Genomic DNA, 15,331 nt, shown 5'->3' on the forward strand with positions numbered 1-15,331 from the left:
CTATTACTTACCTAGTTTGAGGTGTTGAAGGAATCAGAAACAACTTTGAGTAAAGGCTCCCTCTCTCCTTCTTCCTCTGACGTTTTCTTCTAGACGTCCGCTGTTCCCACTTTTTTTTATCCAGACCCAGCCAAGGTGTGTTAGAGCTGAGTGATCTTTCAAAAATGTTCACTTCTTCTCTTGCCCTTGTTTCTTTCAGTTCTTTGCTTCCAAACAAGTCCTGACAAAGGTGTGTCAGCGTTTACAGTGTGACTCCACCCTTCCAATTATCTGACACTTGCCAGATTAAAAAAAATCCGCCTCCAGGATCAAACTTTACAGGAGGCAGAAACCTTCTCCAGTTTAGGTGGATCAATCATTTATGGGCCATGGGCACAATGGTGCAACTGTTCAGAATAAGGAAAAGACATTTTATTGCTCCTCCTTACCTTCTACAGCCAGGGAGCTGCCACAACCCGGTATTCTCCTCTCCCCTCGCGAGCTGCCATGGGAATAGTCAAAATCCCCATGTGCATGACTCATGGTGTAGGCATGTAGGGGCCTGTGGTCAAGGTCTGAGCCTGAGCCCTAGAAAAACTGTGAAGTTGACAGGATTTATATTCAATACCTGTTTCCCCTATATATACCTTTTCCCTCTTTCCCCCATTCTGACCCAACCCAGGTCAATCTCACCTGAAGGAAACAGTGGGTGAACTAATTCAGAGTAAGACATTAATGACTGAAAATATAGAGCAATTGGTGGCATAGGGTTCATTTTTTAAAAGTAACCAGGTATAGTAATGCTGAGTCTAAGGTGTGATGTGAGTGACAGGATTTTAGGCATTTAGCCACCTAGTAATGGAGAGAGATACTGTTGGGGAGGGTTAAGGACGTTCTTGGCCCTCAATTCAGCACCCACATAGTCTCTACACATGCAAAGACATGTGAGGACTCCCAGAGGCCCTGTAACTCCAGGTACATTTCATGGGGCCATTAGACTTTTCTAAGAGGGCTAATTTGCGCCAATCTAGAAAGTTCTCATGAGCACCTGGATAGCATCTGGCTTTCTGGGACCCCTGAACACTAACTTGAGGGACTTCCCTGGCAGTCCAGTGGTTAAGACTTTGCCTTCCAATGCAGGGGGTGCAGGTTCGATCCCTGGTTGGGGAGCTAAGATTACACATGCCTCTGGGCCAAAAGAACAAAACATAAAACAGAAGCAATATTGTAACAAATTCAATAAAGACTTTAAATATGGTCCATATCCCTCCACAGCCCCACCCCCAGAAAAGAGTAATTTGAGACTCTTGGTGTTGGGAATATGGGAAGTCTGACCCTAGAACTCACACAGATGGTTCTTTGGAACCATAGCATCTTCTTGGGATCCAATGCCAGGTTTGGATTCCCTGTTCTGAGGCATTATTCCAAGATCCTGGAGGGGAGCTAAGGGATTCCTGTAGCATAGTGCCCATGCATGTCTACACCGTGCTATTGTGGGTACTCACACTGCATGGGAGGGTAGCAGACCACTAAGCACCCCTTGTGGGATTCTCACTCCTAAGCTCCCAATATTCCTGCATTGAAGTTACTCATTTCAGACCCCTTTCAATGGTCTAGAATGCGACACTTATTGGGTTCTTGTTTTCTGGGATGTTCCTGCCTTCCCTAAATAAATATTTACTCAACATGTCTGCTGTTAATCTCACAGAAGAGCATTGAATGTTCTGGAAGAGGGAGAGCTTTCAGCATGAAATGAACATAACCCTGCCTCATTTATTCACTTATTCATTAACTCATGAATTAAACAAAGATATATTGGCTTATTGCCTCCTGCTTGGAGCCAGACATTGAACTGAGAATTTGGTGGTGAAATATAGACATATTCTCAGTCCTTATAGAGTTCAGAGTCTAGTGGAGGAAGATAGGCCTTAAATGTATTAGTCAGCTAGGGCTGCTGTAACAAGATACTACTGGTTTTTTAAAAAGCCAGAAATAACAAGTCCAAATGGAGTCATTTGCCCCCACAAGAGCAAAGCAAGACTTAATTGCAATTCCAACCTCTCCCAGAAATGGAACATTTAAGTAGACAATCCGAAATTTCCTGATCAGCACTTAGTGAGGTAATCTGCATAATAAGACTCCTGCTGTTCCCTTCCCCCACAAAATGATGACCTGGCCTGAAACAATTCTTTCTTGTCTTTTGCTAATAACATCCTTGCCCAACCCTCCTTCTGCCTAAAGACCTGCCATTTTGTACAACCCCTTGGAGAGCCCTTCTATTTATTGGACAGGATACTGACTGATTCATGAATCCTTGAACAAAGCCAATTAGACCTTCAAATTTACTTGGTCAAATTTTGTTTTTTAACAGATTGGTGGCAGTAGTGGGATCCAAAGTGAACTTCCGATGGCTTTCAGAACATTCAGGCATGGTACCCCGTGAACTATTTTGAGTTCACTGCCTTTTCTCACTGTTTCTGAGGGAGGTTGGCAAGTTCCTCTCTGGTTAGCTCTGCTTTTTTTGCATTCAAGCTCCCAATCTAATTGACTTTCCTCTACAGGACAGGTCAGCTTGAGCTTGTAGATGATTCTACCCAGAGCCCAACTGAGCTGGTGGATGCTTCTGCCTACAGCCCAGCCCCTAACTTTTCAGACCACAATTCCCCAGGTGAAAAACCCAGCCCTTAGCTCTGTCCCTAGATTCCACTTTGGACACTGTTGATAATTTGGTCTGCAGTTCTCTGTTTGTTTGGAGTCCTTCCCCAGGTTTCATGTTGGGAGCTGTTGTGGGCAGCTGGAGCTCTCCATAGGTGTGGAATTAGACTACAGTCCCCACTCTTTGGGGTTTGCTGGTCCAATCGTTTCCCCAATCCAAGGTTCCATAGGAATTGGTGGGGTGTGCACAAGGCCATCTTCTGGCCAGGACACAGTAACATCTCTTACTTACTGCTAATACATTAAGGTGTTTGTCTTGTTTTGTGCAGCTAAAGGCTATTGCTAAGTGGGTACCTGGAAAACCAAAAGAAACCCCTGTGGGTTTTGTCCCAGGATCCCCAGATTCCATGTTGGGAACTGTTGGTGGCAGCTCTAGTTCCCCATTTATTTGGAATCATTCTGAAGTCCCCATTTTTGGGGACCTGCAGGTTCAGTTCTTTCTCCACTCCCCAGATTATTAGTATGGCTCTAAGAAACCCAAAGGCCTAGCTAAAGAAATGGGATTCTTTATATCCAAAGAGTTGTGTGTGTCACCTTCTGGCATACTTGCTTACTTTGTGTTTAAAAACTATAGTCCTGGAAGTTGAAGATCTCTAACAAGATGGCAAGATTTTATTAAAAACAATCTAGAATTACAACAGTCATTATGAGGAAAATTCCAAAGAGATAAGATCATTTAAAAAGTGCACTTAAAAGAAAGAGCTCCTAAATCAAACAGAATTGAATACCTATTTTAATTAGCATGATGAAGGTTCCAAAATTTTTGAAATTTCAAAATAGTTTCATTAAAAGATTGGTTGTACAGTCAGTGCACGTGTGTGTACTCTGCGCATGCCCAGTGCAGGGCCTTTTACATATAGCTCTTCATTTCATCACCACAACCCATTAGGGAGGGATTATGATCCTCATGAAAGCCTGTAGCCTGTTAAGAGGCATTGCTGATATTCAAAGCCAGTTCTTTTTCCAAAGCCCATGTTCTTATTCACCTGGAGATGCTGCCACAGCATCTCTTCCCTAACCCCATTAGTTTTTGCTGTTGTCTACTTCTGTCCCAATGATTTGTTCACTCATGCATCATATATCAAATAGCTATGAGATTCTTAATATGCGTCCTGCCCTGTGCTAGATGCTCTCAATACAGCAGGGAAATCAATGTGTTTCTTCCATTCATGGAACTTACAGCCAATCAGAGGAAACTGAGAATTACTAATCATCATCATCAAACAGTATTTATTTAGTACCTAGAAAGTGCAGTCTCTGTCATTTTTGCAGCAATGCTTTACTTTTGTGATATCACCTTCACTTTACATATAAGGACATTTGGCAATTGGTTCTGATTTCAGTCAGCTGTAAAGTGTCTGATCTGGGATGCCAGCCTTGGCCTGCAGAATGTTCTGTTGCCTCCTCATGACATCACCCTGCCTCATTACTATGCCTCTTGATTCTTCAATGAATCGCTCATCAGGAACATAAGTCCCCTGTGCCACTATCTTTTGCATTTTTTTGCCACTACCATGTTGTTACTTTCCCTCTAAGTCACTTCTCTGTCAGAATCTCCCACAGATGGGATTTTTTTACAAAGTAATGTGTTCAAAGTAATGTGCTAATACTGTCTCTAACAGCCTCATCTCCCATGAGAAACACACATGCACATGCACACACACACACACACACTTTAGCCATGGCGCGTGTATTAAATGAACTGAAAAAAAAAAGATTGGTTGTAATGGCTAATGAAAAATTAAAGACACTAAAGGTATTTAAAACAACACCTAGGCATCCCCCATTACATCCTTCTAGGCGGTCATCACAACACTGGCTCAGAAATTGATGCCTCAATTGTAATCAACTGAAAGAAACACTGGAAAAAAGATTCTCTTCAAAGGCCCTCGCAAATTCTTCAACATCAACTTAAGTGCCCCGATATAGGTCCCTCCCAGAGTTGACAAAATTCTGAGGGCTTTTCTGGTAAACTGCTACATTATTCCCTTAAACAGCCAAGGGGAAACTAAAGTTAAAATTTATTGGGTTGTTCAATACTGCCAGAAATATTCAGTTTGTTCCAACTGAAACCTGACAAGATATTTGAAAGGATTTAATAACTTTATGATCAGAAATGTGGCCAGATTGGAAGCTGTTATTCAGGGCCTGCTAGGAGTTTTTTATTTTTAGGGTTCTCCCCTTAGCTAAATGTATCCAGAGGGAAGGAGACATTCCAGCAATAGGTGGATGGGTACATCCCATCTCAGAATATAGAGACTAACCCAATTTTTTTTTTAAGTTCACGTGATCTAAGGTTAATCTTTCATAAATAAAATCTAGTTTGTTGGTTGGTTTAATTAAAACAGACATGTCTTTAGAGTTACCAGCATTAAATATAACACTTTTATTCTACCTTGATTTACAAATTTGTCAGCAAGAAAAATAGGTATGATGAAGTTTTTATAGATAATATAAACCACTTTTAGGAGCATATGATTTAGATGGGTGTAATTGGATAAGAGTTCATAGATAAACTTTTTAACAACAATTATATTTTATGGTATATGTACTTAAAACTAGCGACTAAAATTTTTTTGGTAGTTTGAAACCTTAGAGTTTTGCTAAATTAAGGTAAATGATGGGAATTCATTGAATATCTAGAGGCCAAATTTAAAAAAAACTGAAACATTAATTATTGAACATAGGTTTATCTATTTTAGGCTTCTTTTTAGAGAAACTAAAGATAAATTTGGTTCTCTTAGAAAACATGTCTTTTGTCACGTTGAAAGATTGCACTGTGAAGAAGCACATGTTTCTAGAAATAATGAAATGTATTCATGAATTTGTCAAACTAAAGAACACTGGTATAAGAGACAGTCTACGATCGTTCACTTCTTAAATTTTCACTAGAAATAAAGTTTCTAAAGGTTTAGAATACTAATGTAATTAAAGCTACTGAAAACAAAAAATGAGACATCTCCATATGCAAAGAAAGTAGGTTGTGTGTTTTTGGCTAAGAAAAGTATGAAGACTGAAGATGCATTTTTGTTAAGGGAAATGAGAGTAATTTTGTCTAAACTAGAATTTCTGGTTATTTCAGAATGGAAGGGAAGAAAATGAAGGACTAAATGTATACAGAAAGAAAGAGGAAAAAAAAATTTACCTTGTGTAATCAAGCTGACTAAAATCCCATTGTTACTATAAGGGTTTTCAAAATTAAGATTTGACATCACAGTGTATTTATGTAACTAGAACTTTTCTTTCATCTGCTAACTAGATAATTAAGTATTTTTTCATACTGATCTGTGATACTATTTAGTCAAGTATCCAAACATTTTGATATCTTCAACAAACCTTCCAAAATCAAGTTCCAAAAATGAAGTCTTTTTGACCTGGAAAATACTTTGGGATTTTTCCAGAGGGCCCCTGGAACATTCCAAAATATTTCTTAGACTAATTTGGCTTACTTGATACATTAAATTACATGGGAAGTATTGCTAAATAAGAAGTAACATTAAGCCTTGTTCATGTTCTGTCTGCATAGATAGGTGTTATAAGTGTTCCAGAAATTATGTAAAATTCCTGGAAGTCTGATGTGTCCTGCTATAAAATGTTGTCTGTTATCAAAATTGAGGCTCACACTAAAAGGACTGAACATGAGTATCAGGGAAATGCCCTGGCTGACTTTCACGCAAGAGAAGGAGCAATAGAATCTATAAAGATTGTGGCACATGTGGATGAAGCCTATTCTGCTTCTGCAAAAAATGACCCCTCATCGCCCGACTTTGAAAATCTGATGTCCTTGTAACATGGCAACAATCTGCTCCTGAATCAGAGACATTAAGATGGGTAAACAATGGCTGTAAATTAATCTCCAAAATATATAAACAGCTCATGCAGCTCAATATTAAAAAAAACAAACAACCCAATCCAAAAATGGACAGAAGACCTAAATAGACATTTCTCCAAAGAAGACCTACAGATGGCCCAGAAGCACATGAAACACTGCTCAACATCACTAATTATTAGAGACATGCAAATCAAAACTACAACGAGGTATCACCTCACACCAGTTGGAATGGGCATCATCAGAAAATCTACAAACAACAAATGCTGGAGAGGGTGTGGAGAAAAGGGAACCCTCTTGCACTGTTGGTGGGAATGAAAATTGATACAGCCACTATGGAGAACAGTACGGAGGTTCCTTAAAAAACGAAAAATAGAATTACCATATGACCCAGCAATCCCACTACTGGGCATATACCCAGGGAAAACCATAATTCAAAAAGACACATGCCCCCCAATGTTCATTGCAGCACTATTTACAATAGCCAGGTCATGGAAGCAACCTAAATGCCCATTGACAGAGGAATGGATAAAGAAGATGTGGTACATATATACAATGGATTATTACTCAGCCATAAAAAGGAACGAAATTGGGTTATTTGTAGAGATGTGGATGGATCTACAGACTGTCATACAGAGTGAAGTAAGTCAGAAAAAGAAAAACAAATATTGTATATTAACGCATATATGTGGAACCTAGAAAAATGGTACAGATGAACTGGTTTGCAGGGCAGAAATAGAGGCACAGATGTAGAGAACAAATGTATGGACACCAAGGGGGTAAAGCGGTTGGGGAGGTCGGTGGTGTGATGAATTGAGAGATTGGGTTTGACATATATACACTAATATGTATAAAATGGATAACTAATAAGAACCTGCTGTATAAAAAAATAAATAAAATTAAATTCAAGAAAAAAAAATAAAGGAACAGACAGGCCTATGGGAAAAACAAGTTGGTGGCTTGGTTCTTCCCGGCTCTCTGGCAAACCCCATTTTTTGTTTGCAAATTTCTTAACTCACTATAGAAAAAAATTTTTTGTCTCCAAAGGCCTCAGAACTCCTCCTCTGGGCCCTTTGAGTGTCTGTACCTGAACTTTGTCCAACTGTCATTTAGTATGGGTTATCAGTATGTTCTTGTTGTTGCATGTACATTTTCTGGGTGGGTTGTAGTCTTCCCTGCGGCACTTATATAAACAATCAGGCCAAATTTAATATAAGCAAATTAGTTTTAGTGAGGTTATGTTTGGGGAAAAATGTAGAGAGAAGAATTATGTTTGTACTTTTATAGATATTAGATTCTAGCCTTGTTAATTATCTTTGAGGTTTTGTTATATAAATGTAAACTAGACTGAATCCTGAATTCTTCTAGTTTCCTCAAATATATGGCCATGAGAAATGTTTCACATTTTCTCCCACCCTTCTGCTTTGAAATCACAAAACAAAAGATGGCCCTTCAATCTCCTTGAAAGGGACTGTACCGGGTCCTCCTCACTACCCAGATGGCAGCCAAACTTCAGGACTTGAGCCTCAGATACACATCACACAGATAAAAGGGCTACACCTGACATCTGGTTCTGTACAAATGCTAGAGACCTTCAAATCTAATTGACGAGGAAGAGGAGGAGCTGCCATTGAGGTAGACTGCTTCCACCCAAAATGATGGATCAAGACCGACTTTAACTAAACATGAAACCCTTTCTTATCTTTCCTTTACTCTGGCATTGACCTTTCCTTTACTCTGGCATACACCCTCATCTGTATCTCCCAGGCCGTTGATAAGGGGAGTAACCCCTGGAATTTAGAGCAACTTTTATTTCAGGCTAAGAGAAATTTCACTGACCCCTGGCTTGAATGGGCACATGCAACAATTCTTACAAATGAATCCATTAACAGTGCCGCCTTAGTGGAAGTAGTTTGTGCCCCAACAGGATTTATCTTTTTCTGTGGTGGTTATGATTCTCCTTGGACCTATGAGTGCCTAGATGGCTGGTGCACAGGTGAACAATGCTTCCTGTGTTATCTAACCATGTCCCTAACTATTCTGGAAAGGACTGACCAGGAGTTTTTTTCATGATTCATGGTTCACTGCCTTTAGCAGGGCCCTAGTTCCCTGATTAGGAGTAGATGTGAATGAGACTATGATCAGAAACCTCTCCTTAACTCTTTTTTCCTTAGTCCTATTGAGATATAATTGACACACAGCACTGTATAGATTTGACATAAATACACTACCATGTGTAAAATAGATAGCTAGTGGGAACCTGCTGTATAGCACAGGGAGCTCAGCTCAGTGCTCTGTGAAGATCTAGATGGGTGGGATGGGGGGAGGGGCAGGGAGGTCCAAGAGGGAGGGGTTCACTGATTCACTTCGCTGTACAGCAGAAACTAACACAACATTGTAAATCAATTACACTCCAAAAAAAAATGTATAGCATAATGACTTGACCTTCATACATCATGAAATGACTACCACACTAACTTTAGTAAACATCCATCATCTCGTATAGCTATAAAATTAAAGACATAGAAGAAAATATTTTTTCCTTGTGATGAGAACTCCTGGGATTTACTCTTAACAATTTTCATATGTAACATACAGCAGTGTTAAATATATTTATCTTGCTGTACATTACATCTGTAGTACTTATTTTTTATCTGAAAGTTTATACCTTTTGACTGCCTTCATTCATTTCTCCCTTCTCCCACTCCTCGCCTGTAGTAACTACAAATCTGATCTCTTTTTATGAGTTTGCTTTGAAATATGATTGACCAACATTATGTTAGTTCCTAGTGCACAACATAGTGATTCAATATTTCTATGCATTTCAAAATGATCACCATGATAAGTCTAGTTACAATGTCACTATACAAATTATTAGTTATTGACTATATTCCCCACACTGTGCATTTCATACTTGTGATTAATTTATTTTGTACCTCTTAATCTCCATCACCTATTTCTCTCCTCCCTCCATCTTCCTGAAACTTCTCCTTAACCCTTGATGATAATGCAGATTCTATTGCTAAGCCATTACCTGCCCAGCAAAAGTCTTTGGACTCTCTCTGGCCAAGGTTGTTCTTATTAATAGAATACTCCTTGATTATCTTTTAACTGATTAAGGAGGTGTCTGGGCTGTGGCCAACACTACCTGCTACACCTGGATTAACACTTCTGGGGAAGTTGAAACTCAGATATATAAGGTCACTGAGTAAGCCACTTGGCTTTAGAAGATGACTCCTTTCGTGGGGTCTTTTTTTGACTTATTTGATTCTGATTGGTTTTGGTCTTGGGGACCATGGCTCCCAAGTGCACTCAAAATATTGGGAATTGATATGCTTATAGTTATTATAAAAATCTCCCTGGTGCATTGTGTCCTCTCAAAATCTTTAAATACATGTTTCCAGCCACTAACTGCCAAGCAAATGATCTCCCTAAGACTGGAACATCAAAAAAAGGAATGAGGAGACCTTCAAGATGGCGGAAGAGTAAGACGTGGAGATCACCTTCCTCCCCACAAATACATCAGAAATACATCTACATGTGGAACAACTCCTACAGAACACCTACTGAACGCTAGCAGAAGACCTCAGACTTCCCGAAAGGCAATAAACTCCCCACGTACCTGGGTAGGGCAAAAGAAAAAAGGAAAAACAGAAACAAAAGAATAGGGACAGGCCCTGCACCTCTGGGAGGGAGCTGTGAAGGAGGAAAGGTTTCCACACACTAGGAAGCCCCTTTACTGGTGGAGACGGGGGCGTGGGGTGGCCGGGGGGAAGCTTCAGAGCCACGGAGGAGAGCGCAGCAATAGGGGTGCAGAGGGCAAGCAGAGAGATTCCCTCACAAAGGATCAGTGCCGACCAGCACTCATCAGCCTGAGACGCTTGTCTGCTCACCCACCGGGGCGGGCAGGGGCTGGGAGCTGAGGCTCGGGCTTCGGAGGTCAGACCCCAGGGAGAGGACTGGGGTTGGCGGCCTGAACACAGCCTGAACGGGGCTAGTGAGCCACAGCTAGCCGGGAGGGAGTCCGGGAAAAAGTCTGGAACTGCCGAAGAGGCAAGAGACCATTGTTTTGGGGTGCGCGAGGAGAGGGGATTCAAAGCACCGACTAAACGAGTTGCAGAGACAGGCGCAAGCCGCGGCTATCAGCACGGATCCCAGAGACGGGCATGAAACGCTAAGCTGCTGCTGCAGCCACCAAGAAACGGGTGTGCAAGCACAGGTCACTATCCACACCTCCCCTCCTGGGAGCCTGTGCAGCCCGCCACTGCCAGGGTCCCGTGCGTGATCCAGGGACAACTTCCCCGGGAGAACGCACGGCGCGCCTCAGGCTGGTGCAACGTCAAGCTGGCCTCTGCTGCCTCAGGCTCACCCGGCATCCATACCCCTCCCTCCCTCCCTGCCTGAGTGAGCCAGAGCCCCCGAATCAGCCTCTTCTTCAACCTCGTCCTGTCTGGGCAGGAACAGACGCCCTCAGGTGACCTACACACAGAGATGGGACCAAATCCAAAGCTGAACCCCAGGAGCTGTGCAAACAAAGAAGAGAAAGGGAAATTTCTCCCAGCAGCCTCAGGAGCAGCGGATTAAATCTCCACAATCAACTTGATGTACCCTGCATCTGTGGAGTACCTGAATAGACAGCAAATCATCCCAAAATTGAGGTGGTAGACTTTGGGAACAATGATATATATATATTTTTCCTTTTCCTCTTTTTTTTTTTTTTTGAGGTACGCAGGCCTCTCACTGTTGTGGCCTCTCCTGTTGCGGAGCACAGGCTCCAGATGCACAGGCTCAGCAGCCATAGCTCACGGGCCCAGCCGCTCCGTGGCATATGGGATCCTCCCGGACCGGGGCACGAACCCATATCCCCTGCATCGGCAGGCAGACTTTCAACCACTGCGCCACCAGGGAGGCCCACCTTTTCCTCTTTTTTGAGAGTGTATGTGTATACTTTTTTGTGTGATTTTTTCTGTATAGCTTTGCTTTTACCATTTGTCCTAGGGTTATGTCTGTCCATTAAAATTTTTTTTTAATAATTATTTTTTATTTTAATAACTTTAATTTATTTTTTTAAATTTTTCTTTCTTTCTTTTTTTCTCCCTTTTCTTCTGAGCCATGTGGCTGAGAGGGTCTTTGTGTTCCGGCCAGGTGTTAGGCCTGCGCCTCTGAGGTGGGAGAGCCGAGTTCAGGACATTGGTCCACCAGAGACCTCCGGCTTTACATAATATCAGGTGGCGGTAGCTCTCCCAAAGATCTCCATCTCAGCGCTAAGACCCAGCTCCCCTCAATGACCAGCAAGCTCCAGCGCTGGACACCCTATGCCAAAAAACTAGCAAGACAGGAAAGCAACCCCACCCATTAGCAGAGAGGCTGCCTAAAATCATAAGGTCACAGACAGCCCAAAACACACCACCAGACGTGGTCTTGCCCACCAGAAAGACAAAATCTAGCCTCAACCACCAGAACATAGGCACTAGTCTCCTTCACCAGGAAGCCTATACAATCCACTGAACCAACCTTACCCACTGGGGGCAGACACCAAAAACAATGGGAACTACGAATCTGCAGCCTGCAAAAAGGAGACCTCAAACACAGTAAATTAAGCAAAATGAGAAGACAGAGAAACACAGAGCAGATGAAGGAGCAAGGTAAAAACCCAACGGACCAAACAAATGAAGAGGAGATAGGCAGTCTACCTGAAAAAGAATTCAGAGTAATGACAGTAAAGATGATTCAAAATCTTGGAAATAGAATGGAGAAAATACAAGAAATGTTTAACAAAGACCTAAAAGAACTAAAGAGCAAACAAACAGTGATGAACAACACAATAAATGAAATTAAAAATTATCTAAAAGGAATCAATAGCAGAATAACTGAGGCAGAAGAACGGATAAGTGACCTGGAAGATAAAATAGTAGAAATAACTACTGCAGAGCAGAATAAAGAAAAAAGAATGAAAAGAATTGAGGACAGTCGCAGAGGCCTCTGGGACAACATTAAGTGCACCAACATTCGAATTATAGGGGTCCCAGAAGAAGAAGAGAAAAAGAAAGGGACTGAGAAAGTATTTGAAGAGATTATAGTTGAAAACTTCCCTAATATGGGATAGGAAGTAGTTAATCAAGTCCAGGAAGTACAGAGAGTCCCATACAGGATAAATCCAAGGAGAAACATGCCAAGACACGTGTCAAACAATCAAAAATTAAATACAAAGAAAAATATTAAAAGCAGCAAGAGAAAAACAACAAACAACATACAAGGGAATCCCCATAAGGTTAACAGCTGATCTTTCAGCACAAACTCTGCAAGCTAGAAGGGAGTGGCAGGACATATTTAAAGTGATGAAAGGGAAAAACCTACAACCAAAATTACTCTACCCAGCAAGGATCTCATTCAGATTTGATGGAGAAATTAAAACCTTTACAGACAAGCAAAAGCTAAGAGAATTCAGCACCACCAAACCAGCTTTGCAACAAATGCTAAAGGAACTTCTCTAGGCAGGAAACACAAGAGAAGGAAAAGACCTACAATACCAAACCCAAAACAATTAAGAAAATGGTAATAGGAACACACATAGCAATAACTACCTTAAATGTAAATGGATTAAATGCTCCAACCAAAAGACATAGAGAGGCTAAATGGATACAAAAACAAGACCTGTATATATGCTGTCTACAAGAGACTCATTTCAGACCTAGGGACACATACAGACTGAAAGTGATGGGATGGAAAAAGACATTCCATGCAAATGGAAATCAAAAGAAAGCTGGAGTAGCAATTCTCATATCAGACAAAATAAACTTTAAAATAAAGACTATTACAAGATACAAAGAAGGACACTACAGAATGATCAAGGGATCAATCCAAGAAGATATAACAATTGTAAATATTTATGCACCCAACATAGGAGCACCTCAGTACATAAGGCAAATTGTAAGAGCCATAAAAGGGGAAATCGACAGTAACACAATCATAGTAGGGGACTTTAACACCCCAGTCTCACCACTGGACAGATCATCCAAAAGGAAAAATAAATAAGGAAACACAAGCTTTAAATGACACATTAAACAAGATGGACTTAATTGATACTTATAGGACATTCCATCCAAAAACAACAGAATACACTTTCTTCTCAAGTGCTAATGGAACATTCTCCAGGATAGATCATATCTTGGGTCACAAATCAAGCCTTGGTAAATTTAAGAAAATTGAAATCGTATCAAGTATATTTTCCTACCACAACGCTATGAGACTAGATATCAATTACAGGAAAAAATCTTTAAAAATACAAACACATGGAGGCTGAACAATACACTACTCAATAACGAAGTGATCACTGAAGAAATCAAAGAGGAAATCAAAAAATACCTAGAAACAAATGACAGTGAAAACACGATGACACAAAACCTATGGGATGCAGCAAAAGCAGTTCTAAGAGGGAAGTTTATAGCAATACAGTCCTACCTCAAGAAATAAAAAACATCTCAAATAAACAACCTAAACTTACACCTAAAGCAATTAGAGAAAGAATAACAAAACCCCCCAAAGTTAGCAGAAGGCAAGAAATCATAAAGATCAGATCAGAAATAAATGAAAAAGAAATGAAGGAAATGATAGCAAAGATCAATAAAACTAAAAGCTGGTTCTTTGAGAAGATAAAGAAAATGGATAAACCATTAGCCAGACTTATCAAGAAAAAAAGGGAGAAGACTCAAATCAATAGAATTAGAAATGAAAAAGGAGAAGTAACAACTGACAATGCAGAAATACAAAGGATCATGAGAGATTACTACAAGCAACTATATGCCAATAAAATGGACAACCTGGAAGAAATGGACAACTTCTTAGAAAAACACAACCTTCCAAGAGGGAACCAGGAAGAAATAGAAGATATAAACAGACAGATCACCGCTGTAATTGAGACTGATTAAAAATCTTCCAACAAACAAAAGCCCAGGACCAGATGGCTTCACAGCCGAATTCTATTAAACATTTAGAGAAGAGCTAACACCTATCCTTCTCAAACTCTTCCAAAATATAGCAGAGGGAGGAACACTCGCAAACTCATTCTACGAGGCCACCATCACCCTGATGCCAAAACCAAAGATGTTACAAATAAAGAAAACTACAGGCCAACATCCCTGATGAACATAGATGCAAAAATCCTCAACAAAATACTAGCAAACAGAATCCAACAGCACATTAAAAGGATCATACACCATGATCAAGTGGGGTTTATCCCAGGAATGCAAGGATTCTTCAATATACGCAAATCAATCAATGTGATACACCATATTAACATGATACACCTTGGCCATTTCCCCCCCAATAGGAAATGATCCCGCCTGGAACAATTTTTTTTTTCCAAGCTAATAACGTACTTGTCCCACCTTCCTTCTGCCTATAAAAATCTTCCATTTTGTACAACCCCCAGGAGAAAAAACCATATGATCATCTCAATAGATGCAGAAAAAGCTTTTGACAAAATTCAACACCCACTTATGATAAAAATCCTCCAGAAAGTAGGCATAGAGGGAACTTACCTCAACATAATAAAGGTCATATATGACAAACCCACAGCCAATATTGTTCTCAATGGTGAAAAACTGAAACCATTTCCACTAAGATCAGGAACAAGACAAGGTTGCCCACTCTCACCACTATTATTCAACATAGTTTTGGAAGTTTTAGCCACAACAATCAGAGAAGAAAAAGAAATAAAAGGAATCTGAATTGGAAAAGAAGAAGTAAAACTGTCACAGTTTGCAGATGATATGATACTATACATAGAGAATCCTAAGGATGCTACCA

At 40.5% G+C, this 15,331-nt stretch overlaps 1 protein-coding gene across 1 annotated transcript in view; it reads right to left on the bottom strand.

Moving 5' to 3' along the window:
* Window positions 1–151, bottom strand: part of COL17A1 (collagen type XVII alpha 1 chain) — a 51,684-nt gene extending 51,533 nt beyond the window's left edge. The window contains exon 1 of the mRNA XM_079706294.1: window positions 12–151. The gene's annotated coding sequence lies outside the window, so the exon portion shown is untranslated. The remainder of the gene's footprint in view (window positions 1–11) is intronic.
* Between the last annotated feature and the right edge of the window lie 15,180 nt (window positions 152–15,331).

Source organism: Hyperoodon ampullatus (genome assembly GCF_949752795.1).
Source record: "Hyperoodon ampullatus genome assembly, chromosome: 1".
Classification (NCBI taxonomy): Eukaryota; Metazoa; Chordata; class Mammalia; order Artiodactyla; family Ziphiidae; genus Hyperoodon; species Hyperoodon ampullatus.